Source organism: Suricata suricatta, chromosome 5, assembly GCF_006229205.1.
Source record: "Suricata suricatta isolate VVHF042 chromosome 5, meerkat_22Aug2017_6uvM2_HiC, whole genome shotgun sequence".
Lineage (NCBI taxonomy): Eukaryota > Metazoa > Chordata > Mammalia > Carnivora > Herpestidae > Suricata > Suricata suricatta.
Window position 1 is genome coordinate 139357205 of NC_043704.1, and position 15675 is coordinate 139372879.

General features: G+C 38.4%; 1 pseudogene; it reads right to left on the minus strand.

Moving 5' to 3' along the window:
* Positions 1 to 11418: 11418 nt before the first annotated feature.
* On the minus strand, positions 11419 to 12910 carry LOC115291283 (annotated as a pseudogene).
* Positions 12911 to 15675: the final 2765 nt, after the last annotated feature.

Here is a 15675-nt window from a genome sequence, read left to right on the forward strand (position 1 = left end):
TAAATCTTCAGGTAGGAATCTCTCTCTCTCTCTCTCTCTCCCTCTCTTCATTTTTATTGAGATATTCTTCACAAATACAAATATATATATTTAAAGTATACAGTATGTGGATTTGGTATAGGAGTACACTGTGAAATGACTACCACACTAAATTCATCAACACATCTATCACCTCACATAGTCACCTTTTGTCTATGTGTGTGGTGAGAATACTTCAGAATTACTCTTAGTAAATCAAATATAGAATATAGTGCTATTAGCTATAGTCAACATGCTGTACAGTAGATGCTCAGAACGTATTTGTCGTTTTTTGTTTTTGTTTTTGTTTTTGTTTTTTTTTTGAGAGAGAGAGAAAGAGAATGGGGGGCAGGAGCAGAGGGAGAGAGAGAATCCCAAGCAGGCTCCACATTTAGCACCGAGCCCAATGCAGGGCTCGGTTTCCCCCTTGAAAACATGACCCAGCCCACAGTCCGGAGTTGGATTTGATGGACCGCGTTGCCCACGCGCCCCCACCACGTGATTATTTTAAGCATCACTTTTAACAATTTCACCAAATATGTGTTGCTGCTGATTACTCTGTTAATTTTATCTTATGTCACAGTTATGCGGTGAATGCTTTCATCAGATGACTAAATTTTACTTAGTTTTAAGAATTATTTCTTTCTGGTACATATATTTTCATTTCTATTTGCCTTGCTCTTTGCTTTTTTTTTTTTTAAGGGACAGCTTTTTTTGTTGTTAATCTTCTATCTCTTATCTTCCTTCTAATCTTTTGAGATCTCCTTGATACCTTCCTTTTGTGTGATTTTTCCCAATTTTGAAATCTAAGATAAGTCTTCATTATCTTTTCTGACTTTTTTTTCCCCTTTCCTTCATGTTGCAGTTTCTAATGGGTGTTTCATCTATAAAATGAGTTAAATTTTCTTTTTTTGTTTTTCATATTCTTCAATTTATTCTTTTTTTGTTTTTCATATTCTTCATTTCTTTATGATCTCTTATTTCCCAGATAATAAGTTACCATAAATTTTCTCAGACTCTGGAAACTGTCTTAATTGTTTGTTTCTTGGGAGGTGAGTATTTCCACTTTTACTGCATTGCCAACTGCCTTGTCTTGTCTTACTTCTCTCTCTCTCTCTCTCTCTCTCTCTCTCTCTCTTTCTTCAGTTTCTTTGGCGTGGGAATAGGTAATAACCTTATCAGTTTATATATAAGACTAAGCTATGCATTATTTTCTGGTTATCACCAATTTTTGATGGGGGAAAGTTTAGTTATGCAAGCTTTTTGGTGACACATACTTCAGACAAGGATGAGAACAGCTTTCTGCTTTATTTGGGTTTTATTCCCCCTCTAAAAAAAATACATTATCAGGGCACCTGAGTGGCTCAGTTGGTTAAGCTCTGACTTCAGCTCAGGTCATGATTTCACGGTTCATGGGTTTGAGCCCCACATCAGGCTTTGCGCTGACAGCTCAGAGCCTGGAGTCTGCTTCGAATTCTCTGTCTACCTCTCTCTCTGCCCCTCCCCTGTTCATGCTCTGTTTTTCATAAATAAATAAATGTTAAAAAATGTTTGTGTGTGTGTGTGTGTGTGTGTGTGTGTGTGTATAATCTTTCTGGAGGTCATGTCTTCTCTTAGTGTAAGATATTCCATAGACCTGCATGGTTCTCAGTGAATCCTCTTACATCACAGACTTCATTCACATCATGATCTCACCTTAGCCACCATCTCCCTCATGTAACCATTGGCCATTTTATTTACCTAGGAGGTAAAGTCACTGAAAAATGAGGATGTGATCATATCTCTTCTTCACCTCCTCCACTCATTTCTTCTTTTGGTTTAAATCTGGCTCTGTATAGTTATACCTCTACTTCTTTGGGCTGCCCCATACCTATTCCTTTCTATTCTTTTTTTTTTTTAATGTTCATTTATTTTCGAGAGAGAGAGAGAATGAGAATAAACATGAGTTGGGGAGGCACAGAGAGAGACACACACAGAATCCGAACCAGGCTTCAGGCTCTGAGCTGTCAGCACAGAGCCTGACACAGAGTTCAAAGTCATGAACTATGAGATCATGACCTAAGCAGAAGTTGAATCCTCAACCAACTAAGCCACCCAGGTGCCCCTCCTTTCTGTTCTTGAAATCAAAGTTTTGTTATATAAACTTCAGGACTATCACATTTACTTTAACAAAGATGTTTGTTTTTCCTGAGGTTCATGAAAGCATGTGTCAGTTTTTCACATTGTGCTTCATTGTGATTCATAGTTCACTCTAACTGGGATATACTCTATAAATGTGATTTGAATTTATGACAGTTACTTTTTATCATTTAATTAATCCAGAAGTTTCTTTTCTACTTTTTTCTGGCCTTTCAGTTTTTACAGACATAGAATAAAACTATCATTGATCAAAACTCCATCAGCTTTAACTAGATGTTTTCAGGTCTTCTTTAAACTAACATAATATGGCTGTCTTATTTTAATAATTTAAAAATAATAAAAATGATTTTAAAATGTAAGAAGTCATATTTGAATAACTATGACTTGAGACTTATTCATGGAATAAATCATTGTTCCAGTTTATTGAAATTTAGATAAAACTTAATTTATGATTACGGCTTGAAAGGTAGGAAGTAAGCAGAATTAAATTCCCAAGGTTTACTGAACTTTGTGAAAAGGTTCCAAAGCTCATTAGAAATGATGCAGAGAATTATTTTTGGATAAAGACTGGAAAGGCTTTTTATAAATGTCTGTGTAAATAGGTAGGAAGGGTAATTAATTAAGATTTTTCTTTATTAAAAATAGAATAAAATAACAATGGAAAGTTTTGACAAGAACAACTAAAATATTTTCACCTGGTAGATCATTGTTTGGGAAATTATTTTCAACTGAAAAGGTGGTTAGAAATATAATAAAGAACTGTCATAAAAACATTTCTCTTTCACCATTTGGTTGTAGCGTGTTAAATCATTTCTATTCCAATGCAAATTATGTCTTGCCAAATGTGAATGGATGTATTCTTTGTGCAGTTTGTAACATAGTTGCTATTTTTATTATTATTTTTTACAATCACAAGTCTAGGCAGAGAGCATACAAAGGGCTTCTTTTGATCTCAATATTTAGGGGTAAATTTGGAATCCAAATTAGTTAACAATTCTTCGGTGGTTTTCTCTCCAAAAAGCAGTTTATTACGCACATGACCTGAAAACAGTGGCCTGTCAGGCAGTGCCGTTCCTTTTTAATTCTGTCCATTGTGATGAGAGTTTTCTCAGGAGAGAATGTAGGTGTTGGTAGACTTACTATTGACAGAAAGAGCATGAAAAAGATATGTTTGGAGGTCATCAGGAGAAAGGGAATTTTCCTATCTCTGTTATGAGAACAGAAAGTATGAGCATCAGAAACGGGCACCCTCCTACATTACTGATGGGAATGTAAACTGGTGCAGCCACTCTGGAAAACAGTGTGGAGGTTCCTCAAAAAACTATCCATAGAACTCCCCTATGACCCAGCAATAGCACTGCTAGGGATTTACCCAGGGGATACAGAAGTGCTGATGCATAGGGGCACATGTACCCCAATGTTCATAGCAGCACTGTCAACAATAGCCAAAACATGGAAGGAGCCTAAATGTCCATCACCTGATGAGTGGATCAAGAAGATGTGGTATATATATATACAATGGAGTACTACATGGCAATGAGGAAGAATGAAATATGGCCATTTGTAGCAAAATGGATGGACCTCGAGGGTGTCATGCTAAGTGAAATAAGCAGACCAGGACAGATACCATATGTTGTTACTCATAGTTCTTGCAGGAGAAACCTAACAGAGGACCATGGGAAGGGGAAAGGGGGGGAAAAAGTTAGAGAGAGGGAGGGAGGGAAGTCATGAGAGACTCTTGAATATTGAAAACAAATTGAGGGCTGAAGAGGGAGGGGGAAGGGGAAGAGGGGTGATGATCATGGAGGAGGGCATTTGCGGGGAAGAGCACTGGGTGTTATATGGAAACCAACTTGGTAATAAACTATTAAAAAAAAAAAGAAGGTGAGCACCTCTACTTTTCTTTTGCTGCTGCCTGAACGTTTACCGCTGTGAGATTGTAAAGGTTTGGAGAGCCAGTGTATCCTCTATCCTCTTGGGCTTTTTTTTTTTTTTAAAGGAAGCTAGTTATTCAACCCAGGAAGGAATATATCAGAATATGGAAAAAAAAGATGAATTTGATTGATTCTGAGGAAAACGAATTAGATGCATTATTTGCACTTCAACGCATTCTGGGAATTGAAACTACATCTGTTTCTAAACAGCCCTGAAACTGCAAAGCAGTTGAAGTTCAGAAGAATGAAAATAGCAACTGAATAGGTGATAGACACATCTGGAAATTGGACTTTCAGAGGGCTCTAAACAAAGTCAAAGGGTGGGCTACATAGAAGAATTTCCTACTGTTTATATAAACTGCATTATGTGCTATTCTGAAATGAAAAACATTTTTTATCAACTGAAAATCACTGAGTATCACATAAGTGACATCATATATAGATGACAGGTTTTCATCAATACAATAAAATATGATCAGCACAGTGAAATTAATATATGTTCATTTCTTAAAAATTCTGAATGTACTTTAAGACCTTGTATTGTCTCTAAATTATACTGACTAATATTTTACTACATTGATAAGGTTAAATCAGGATTCCTATCTTCCAGAATGTTGACTAAATGAAACATTTAATGTGTAAGAATACAGGATTATATGTTGAATCTAGTCTTAACAAACAAAGCATTCATTTAGTAGCCTTATTTTAGAGATGTGGAAAGTGAGACCCAAATATGATACTTTTTCATTCTCCTACAAACTAGACTTCTGTGTTACTCACTATGTTATATTGTCTTTCATGACAATCTGTCAAACTGGGAATGGTATTGGAGATACTTGGTTAAAAGGAAAAAGGATAACAAGACTTTACTGAATGAGCTAATGGACATGAAAGCATTTTTTTTTTTAGTGTTTATTTATTTATTTTGAAAGAGAGACCAAAAGCTCCAGTAGTGGGGCAGGGGTAGAGGCAGAGGGAAAGGGAGAATCCTGAGCTGACTCTGCACCATCAGTGTGGAACCAAACTTGGGGCTTGAACTCACAAACCGTGAAAAAGTAACCTGAGCCAAAATCAAGAGTCAGATGCTTAACCGACCCATCCACCCAGGTGCCCCTACATATTGGGAATTTTGATCACCTTATCTGTTGATTAAGGGAACTTTGAGGGGAAGGGAGAGGGAAGAGTTTTGTACCTTTCAGATCTCACCCCTGAGTGACTACTTATTAAATAATTAAAATAAAAGTACAGTCTCCCAATCAATATTTCAGGTAGAGCATTTTCTTACTCGGTGGGATATGAGAAAAGGTAATGAGAGATTAGTGTACTAATTCAGAAAAACAAACTGAAAGGACAGATTTGAAGAGAGGGGAACAAAGATGAGAAAATGAACTTTTTTTTTTTTTGGAGCTTTCTAGATGCAAATCATCTGGATTCTTTAGAAGTTCAAGCTATATCTCTTTAAAGCACAATGTTTTTGGTACAACATCCTCAAGGGCCAAAGCCCCAAAGATCACTAGGTTATTGAAAACTCCTCTGACTCAGGATCTGTTATCACAGACTCAGTGGAACAGGAAGAGAAACTTACCTGTACTAAGCATTTGTTTAATGACCAATCAGTATATGCATTCACATCTATTACCTCTTTTACTGCTGAATGGGCCTTATGAAGAGATATTTCCAAGCCCTTTTAGAAGCATACAAATTGTATTTCAGGGAGGTTAAGTAGCTTGTCCAAAGTCACACAACTAGTAAGTCCTGAGGTCAGGGTTTGAACATACACCTGTTTGACTCAGACTCTCTTATATCCCTTTCTTACTGCAGGACCTTTCTGCCTCCTCTGATCTCCACAGGCTGCTTTCACACATTCAGGCATGTGTACAGGAGAGCAAACCAGGGGTTTCTCTGTTCAGGGAGGTTTGGGGTCTGTTTAGAAGTGAAGCTCCTCTTGGGCCAAAGATCTTAACTGGTGATTCATTCAGATAGACCTTTGGCTTCAGAGAAGGCAAAAGGGGGCCAAGTCCAGGGGACACTCCCCACGCACACTGGAATCATGGGACCAGAGGAGAAAGAGTGTCTTGGGGCACATACTTTTTGTCTCAAACCCTCTGGTGTCTAAGGAAGTTGCTTCTCAGAGTCGTCCCATAGCTTCAAGGCATTTCCAAAGAACTTGAGGACAGATGGTGTAAACTAGATAATGGGCCAGCAAGTATGTGGTGTTTGGGTTCTCCTTTATCATTAGCTATACCTTAATGAAGACAGATTGTGAATTTATATAAATAATATATTATATTAATAAGAGTATATAGTTGAATTGTACACCCCCAATGAGGCATTAGGGTCAACCCCAATCCAATATGACTGGGGTCCTTATAAAAAGGGGAAACTTGTACATAGAGACAAACACACAGAGAGAATGTCATGTGAAGACATGCTTCACTACCCCAAGGAATGCTAGAGATTTCCAGCAAATCTGTGTGTGTGTGTGTGTGTGTGCGTGTGTGTGATTTACATCTTTTTCTGATCTGTTCTAGTTTCAACTGGAAAGTTTCAGATAGTCTGGGACACCACTTTCTTACAACCTGATTTTATAATGCTTTTTACAGTTCTCATGGATAAGTGTTCCTTATCATTTTATCATTTTTCCTGGATCTCAATGAAATAGTCAGCAAATACAATATGAATTAAGGAACCTTTTATAGTTTTGCCTATCATCAGGCTATAAACTGTGTATTATAGTTAGTTGACTGCTAAGAACTAGGGCAAGAGTGAGCAAGTGTGCAGGGGGAGAGGGGACAGTATGTGATCCAGAAAGAGGACACATCAGTTTTCTCACTGACCAGGTCAATGCTTCATGAAAAATAATGTGCTCTGTGTGAGCAGACGCTTACTGCTTTCATCAGGAGGAAGACTGGCTTCCCTCTGGGTGCTGGAAATGATAAATAATCTCAGACAGGGTAGGCTGTTTATTACACACTGGTGCATTCACAAAGCACTTGGTCAACCCTCCTGGAACAACATCATTGGGCCAGCTGTCCATTCTGGTCTTCAAAAGTTTTTTGACACAGGAGGGCATTCTGCTGGCAAAGTCCTGAGTGATGCAGTTCATAGAACAGCCTAACATTCAGAATCAGACAGGGGGTCTCCTACAGAATGTGGTCCTTTCTTACTGTTTCTCACATCCCCAAGTAGGTGTTAGCAATCATATCATTGTGGAGTAGAAAGTTCTGACCCCTTACAGACCCACAGGGGGACATCAGATGGAAGTCTGTACTTCCACATATTATGTCCAAAATATTTTCTCCCTGTGTATGTGTACATTTTAACAGACTCCATAGCTTTCAATGGATTCTCCAAAGGTTCTATGCCCTTTTTTCCTCCACAAAAAATAACACATGGGTGAGTTAAATTGAAATTCTCCAAATATGTGGACCGTTGGCCTAATTTTTCTTTTTGCTAATGGTCATCACAGAGGAGGTGCCAAAGATAGATTTTTGTGAACACCATTTAAAAAAAATGTTTATTTATTTGAGAGAGAGAGCGAGAGAGAGCATATGAGTAGGGGGAGGGGCAGAGAGAGAGAGGAGGAAGAGAATCCCAAGCAAACTCGGCACTGACAATGAGGCTGGATCTCATGAACTGTGAGATCATGACCTGAGCCAAAATCAAGGTTGGACGTTTAACTGACTGAGGCACCGAGGCACCCCATGAACACCATTTTTAAAAACACTAGAGGGGTGCCTGGGTGGCTCAGTCGGTTAAGCCTCCGACTTCGGCTCAGGTCAGATCTCACGTTTGTGTGTTCGAGCCCCGCATCAGGCTCTGTGCTGACAGCTAGCTCAGAGCCTGGAGCCTGCTTCCGGTTCTGTGTCTCCTTCTCTCTCTGCCCCTCCCCCTCTCATGCTCTCTCTCTGTATTAAAAATAAATAAAACATTAAAAAAATTAAAAAAAAAAACACTAGAGATCCCAGGTGTCATGTGTACAGTGTGCTGTCCTAGGAGAGAAAACTGTTCCTTGTTACAGAAATACTATAGCATGCTTAAGTAGCTGGACCACGCAGTGAGTGTGCTACTATACTGGCCAAATGCCATTAATCACTAAATTCATCAAGAATCCAAGTCTGTTAGAAGTTGTCATGTGTAACTTCAACTTTGTTTGTGCCTATATTCAAGAATTCCTGTACCCAAGAGAAAGTAGACATGATTCTAAGTCTTTGTCATTAGGTGCCTACAAATCAATGTCTTGTTGGGCTCCATCTCAGTTTTATACTGGGAGCTGGACTTGCAATTGTTAGTATAACTACCCACAGTTAACTAGAGTCATCAAAACAGTGAGTATTCTTGGGAGAAATCTGCGACAAAACCATTCTGGGGTAACTGTCTTCTCTTATTGATAAGATAACGGGCCCTGAGATACAGGGTCAAAGTTGTTTACTAAGTTTGTTTTTGTTTTTGTTTTTTGAAGCTGCTAAGGACCAACTATAACTCTTTCAGCATGGAGTTAGAGTTTGTCCAACTTGGGGGAAAGAGTCAAGGTAGACTTGGTATGATCCCGCCTAACACTTCTATGAATAATTTTATGTTGACAACTCTTTTGAGTTAGTGTGAGTGTTTAAGAATTTTGAAAAGTCATATTTAAAAACGTGAATAAAATTCAAACACAAGTGAAAACTGGGGGGGTTCTAGTTTCAGGAATGGCAAAGAAAGGGATTAATATCCTAAATATATAATTACCTCTTAAAAATAAATATGAAAAATTGTGCCACACTTTGAGTGTGCAATAAGACACATAGTTCACAAGGGAATAAATACAATTAGATGATAAATATATGAAAAATAATTAATTAATAATTAAAGAAATTCAAAATAGTTATTTCTATATCATGATATTTAAAAGTTAAAAGTGATAATACTAAATATTGCAAAAGATTTGGATAAATGTCACTCTCATAAGTGACATCACTTATTTGGATGGTAATCTGTCAATAAATCACAAAAGCTTTAAAATGTATATATCTTTTGAGGAAGAAATTACACTCATGAAAATGTAACCTAAGGAACTGATTAGGAATTTAGTGAAAAAGATATTCTTTATAATAATATTTATAACAGCAAATAGTTAGAACATCTCTTCAATCTCCAAAACTGAGGATTGTTTAGTTGTGATACTATCAAATAATAGAATATTATTAATTAAAATATTTTCAATAAAGAATATTATTATTTGAAAGACTTTAAATATTTAAGTGTGGAATTACATTTATAGCATAGGCAGATGTTTTTGCTATGTGCCAAAGAAATAGAAAACAGATTATGATACTATAAAATATGATCATGTTTTTCCATAAATGCATCCATCTTTGTATCTATCTACAAAATGGGGAAAAATCTAAAAGGGTATACACCAAGTGTTACCAGAGGCTATTTCAAAGTAGCAGAAATATGAGTTATATCTATATTCAGTTTTTCTTCTGTATGTTCAGTTTTTATCCAATGAGCATCCATTTGCATAACAGAAGTAAAAGTGAATTTCAGGAATACTGTGTGGATTGTCTTTCATTTTTTTAGTATTGGAAAACTATTTGAAGAAGTGCTGGGTACTGCCATTTAAGTATATTTATGTTGAAGAGAAGTAATACTGAAGTGCTTTCTGATCCTCAACACCATTGAGAAAGAGAGTGTGATAATTTATGATCAAGCAGAATACATAAGTAAAATTGCAGGAATTTTGTTGAGTAATATGAACAGTAAATAAAACTTAATCAGTAAATTGGGAATAAGAAAGGAGCCAATCTGAGAAAATCAGATTTTCCAAGGGCTTCTGGAAGGTGATTTAATCCAGGTAATGTATATCTGACTTGTTTCATCAAGTAGAAGTTTTGTGGCAAAATTGTTCCCCCTTTCAGGTTAGATTTCTCCCTTCTTATCTATTGTTATATGACCAGTTGAAACCCTATATGAAGTAACTAGGCACAGAATTACTACTGTAGCCAAAAAGCACAGAGAACAAAAGTTTTACTTAACTATAGCAACAAGATAGAAACCTCTTCTAATGGTCATAAATTTAAAGAATTTGCTAGGTCGGTATTAGCTGACCTGTAAATAGTTCCATGTAGACTTAGCTGAAGTCTGTTGGAAATATTTTCTTCATAGCAGCCATGTAGCTTTGAAGGGGAAGAAAGCCTTTAATCAGTAAGAACCTTGGCAAGTATGGTTTTAAAGGATCCCAACTACTCCAAGTTGTTCAAAGAAAGGCTAGTTAGAGTAATCCCAATTCATGCTGCCAAAATTTCAAAGGACCTCAAGAAAGCTTCTTTTCTTGTCTTGCCCCTCACCATATATATACATCTATCTTTGTATCTATCTACATCTATATTTCATATATATATATATATATATATGCAGATCACCAGAGAGTTCTAGTGTTTCCACATCTTAGTCTTGGAAACAAATAATAAATTAAGCCAGTATGGAAGACAGAAATAGGAAACGGCCTGATAATACCTTACTCACCTTTTAATCAATAAAATTAAGATTTTTCCAAAGGACAGATAAAACCCTCCCTTAGAAATTTCCATGAAACACTTACTGGATGTCAGGTGTGTGTGTGTGTGTGTGTGTGTGTGTGTGTGTGTGTGTGTGTTTCTGTTTATTCTTCATGCCATTAAAATTCAGAAAAACTATTTGACAAAATCATAGTTATATTAAAATAAGTTAATATTATAAACCAACATTTACTATTAAAACAACTTTGTTTTAGAAAATAGGCAGTAAAGATTGTCTATCATCTTCCTGTTGGGAGATGATCACTTTTAATTTTCTATATGCTCTAATCTGTATGTCTTTATATACATAACAACAGTTCTGAAAATTGGGATCACATTTGTATACTGCTTTGTACCTAAATTTTTTTTTTACTGTTTTTATTTATAAGAGAGAGAGAGAGAGAGAGAGAGAGAGAGAGAGCGAGAGAGAGAGGGAGCAGGAGAGGGTCAGAGAGAAAGGGAGACACAGAATCTGAAGACAGGCTCCAGGCTCTGAGCTAGCAGTCAGCAGAGAGCCTGATGTGGGGCTCGAACCCATGAACCATGAGATCATGACCTGAGCCGAAGTCAAACGCCCAACCGACTGAGCCACCCAGGCGCCCCTATTTAAAAATTTTTGAATCAAAGCTATGACTATTTAAACATATCCTGATATATTCTTTGAGAGAAAAAGAAAGCTACATAGTATTTTTTTCAAATTTTTATTGAAAAACCAAAGGGATACGCTATCTCCCTTTTCAGAAGAGGCTGTCATACAAGGGGAGGCTACAGACACCACCTTCTCCCTAAGTTGAGGATGTTCTGTTCTCAAACTTTCGTTCCCCAGAATACATCATGGCTCAGACTTGGGTCAAACCCTTGGCACCAGTGGCCTGTCAGGCATGCTGGATGCCAGTGATAAGGTATGGGAGAGATTTTGTAGAGGGACCCTTTGTCCTGAGCAACCTCAGACACCCCTTGGACACCTTGATTTTTTTCAGCTTTGTTGAACTATCACTTCTGGCTGCTGAGATGCTCATCCTTGGCATCAAGAGAACCCACACCACAGTATGTCTTTAGCTGGATTCCATCAGAGAAGAAGTACTCAGCAGGGGCCTCAGTGGTGGCAGCCAGGAGGGAGCCCATCTTGACTGTGGAGGCCCCAAGGGCCAAGGCTTTGGCAGTATGGCCCAGCGTTTGGCCTCCTTTATCAGCAATGACAGGAACACCAACACACTATGCATATTCTGACACCTTGTACATTGACTTTGCTTCAGACCACCCACAGCCCAGCATCAATGAGGTTCTTGGCCTGCATAGCCATGACCACATTGCCTCCAATAACTTGGTGACTGGGTGTTTCTCTTTCAAGTACTCAATCATATTGATCTGGAAGATGGAATTTTCCTGGGAAGAGTCCAAAACCACGAAGTCCACACCATCCTGAGCTAGAAAGCTCAGCTGATACTTGTCATCATGAAGATGAATGCCAATGGCTGCTCCCCATAGGAGCTGCTTTTTGGCATCTTTGGAGGCCAGTGGGTAATCCTGGTTCTTCTTCAGGTCTTTCTGGGCAATATGGCTACTAGTTCATCATCTTCATTTATAATAGGTAACTCTCTCTTCTTGCTGTGCTGCAGAATTTAATTTGATTCCTTCAGTGTGATGCCTGTAGGGGATACCACCAAGTCTTCCTTCTTCCTCATGATCTCTTCCAAAAGCCAGTCATGCTCTTCCTCCTTGAGAAAATCAGTGCCTACCAAGTGACACCCCATTCAGCCCATATTGGTGGTTGGGATACCAGAGAAGCCATGCTGGGCTTTGGCTTCAAACACATCCCACACTCTATCCTCAGGGCTGAGGACACAGGGTCCATGATGAATCCCTGTTCCTATTTCTTCACTTTCTGAACTTTGTTGGCTTGGAACTCAGGTGTACAGTTGTGGTGGATGAAGCCAATCCCACCTGTAAGGTCTATTGTTATGTCCGTGCCAGCCTCTGAGACTGTGTTCATGGGTGAGGAAACCAGTGGGATCTTTGGAATGATGTAGGGTTTTTTTTTTTTTAAAGATTTTTTAAAATTTTATTTGATCTTCAAATAAACTTTACACCCAGTATGTAGCTCAAACTCACAACCTCAACATCAAGAGTTGTAAGGTCTACTGACAGACCCAGCCAGCCAAATGTTCCCAGAGTGATGTTATTGAACAGAGCAGAAGTCCTGCCTACCTGGCCTCCAGTGTACCCAGCAAGAATGAGAAAGTCCTTGTAGGTGAGGCCATCCCCGCAATTTAACATGTCTGGGATGTAACGTGTCCTGCTAATCAGGTAGTGGGCCAGTGTGCAGTAAAGCCACCTATGTCTGAGGACCTAGCTGTAGAGCAGTGTTCCTCAATTTATGCAAATCCTCAATTCTACAAATATGTGAAGGAGCAATCAGTGATGTAGACAGTGTGAGATAGAGTGGTTGGAAAGATACAGTTTCTGATCTCAGCTTGTTTTCCAGTAGTGAAGGGCCAGAGAGGAGTAAATGGAAATGAAGATGCATACAACGAGGCACTGTAAGAAGAGAGAAAATCCATGTTCATGGAGTGTCGAGGGATGAGAAATTAACTCTGATTTGGAGGGTCATAAGGGGGTGATGTAATGATCAGTGTGATGACAGAATGCTTCTCACACATGTCGTTATGGTCAAGTTCAAATGAATTAACACCTATTAACTGCCTAGGATAGTGCTCCAATAAGGATAAGGCTCCAATATTATTAGTGTTGTTGTTATTATCAATACTGTAATTATGTGGCCACTGAAAGAAAACTCTGGCTACCATGCAATTTATTTGAACCCTCCTCCAACTTCAACCCCAAATTCAACAGGCCATGCATTTTCTGTAGCAAATGGGGTTGAGAAACTCAGCTACTGTGTCCATTAATATCAAGAAGTCAAGTTGGCTGCCATCCATTAGGCACCAGTTAACATTTCCCCTCCAATTTTCACTTGCCTAAAATGATCCAAGGAGCCATAAACTTGAAGAGAGTGTTTAATTACTTCAATAAAATAGGCCCATGGTCCTCTATGCTGGTTTAATAACTGCATTTCCATGCTTTTGGAATCACTTACAATATGCATTTTAAACCAGTGACACTTATTTCCTTTTATTATTGTTCTCACTCTGTTAATATGTGTTTATCTTATTTCAGTCTCTGTAGCCTTGAAACAAGTACTTATTAATCAGAAGCCATTTAAATGTTGATATGCCATGTTCTGCATTAAGGAGACTAAAGAAACACCAACCAGCCAAGTACACATAGGTACTTTTCCTCTTAATTAAAAGCTGCTTTATACATATAATTCCTTTCCTGGCATTTTAGGTGGGGGTATTCAAATTAGATTCAATGAGGATAGGGTAATTATAAACATAACCAAAGCCTCAGAAGAGTTCTATTTTAGAGACTTTACTCAGTGACAGATGACAAGTGGATATATCATGGCTGGGTGATCACTAATGGACTCCTGCATTTTGTAGAATGAAATCTCTGTTTCTCAAGACTTGGAGTGGGCTAAGGACCCCAAGCACACTCACAACCTTGGAAAACATCTGCAGGCCATTGTCTTGATTGGCTTTCAAGCTTTCTGCAGGCTTTGATGTGTTTCTTGGAGATATACTGGTTCCTGATCTAACATAAATTCTAAAAACTGCAGTCCATGATGAAGTTAGTGGTAGAGGAAAGGAGCTTCCCTAAGGTGCTGAAACCATCCCCTATCAAGACAAAAATGTAGGAAACAGACCTACAAGAGCTTTTAAATAGTAATGTATGTTGGCTTGATCTCTAGGTAACACATTGTTTGACAATAAAAATTCTGGCTACAAGAGGATAAGGAGTCTAGGCATTCTACTATAAGACTCCCAGGGCCAAATACTTCCATTTCTTTAGCTAGTCTCTTTCATGGAGCACCCCAAAAGGTGTGGTGAATCTTTGGGGGCACATATGCTGAGTTCTTAGAGAGCACCCTACAAGGCAGACCCTGCATAAGTCTTAGAAGTAGCTTTGTTAGGTATGCCTGGGTGGCTCAGTTGGTTGGGCATGTGACTTAGGCTTAGGTCAGGATCTTGCAGTTCATGGGTTCAAGCCCCACATTGGGCTCTGTGCAGATAGCTCAGATCCTAGAGCCTGCTTCCGATTCTGTGTGTGTGTCTCTCTCTCTGCACCTCCCCCACTCTCTCTCTCTCAAGAATAAATAGCATTAAAAAAAGTAGTTACAGTAAATCCACCCCTTACACACACACACACACACACACACACACACACACACACACACACAGAACATAAGCATGAGCTGTGGGCATCTTGCTAGGTCCTTTGCTGGGCTGAAGCAAATTGGGATGGTATTGGGCAGCTCAGAGGGAGTATGAGCAAGCCAAGAATTCCTACAGCATCCTAACAAAGATCTTCATATCATTAAAACAGTGGGAGAAGGAAGAATAGACATCTTCCAGTCCAACTTCCTATTTTAAAAAAGTGATCCAAACAGGAAAGGTCACCTGTTCTAGGATGCACAATATTAGTGCCTAAAATGGAGTTAAACTCAGTTTTTCTCATTTTTGGTCCTGTATATTTCCATTATATTAGGCTGATTAAAAAAACAGATATTACCCAAAGTAGATTCCCCTGAAAATGACTTTCTTTACTTTTCAATAACTCTCCTCACATTAAAGACCCTCCCTTATGAGAAAGGAACATAAAAGCTTGCAATAAAAATAGACTAGATAAAAAGGGAGTACCAGGATCGACTTTAGGAAAATCAGATGCCCATTCTCTTATGTCTATGGTCTCTTATGTCTATGAAGAAGGTGCATTTCACTGAACAGAGATGGTGTTCAGGGTCAGACCCCTAAATGGGGGTGGGGAGCCTGTGCAGTAAATAATGCACAACAATGCTGCCTTTGCCTCTTTCGTTGTGTCCATTCTAATAGAAATTGAATGTTGTATGACCAAACATAAAAGTAAACAAGGGCTTAGCAAAAATTTTCTTCTATCAGTAAGAGGTCAGTGATTACATTTCA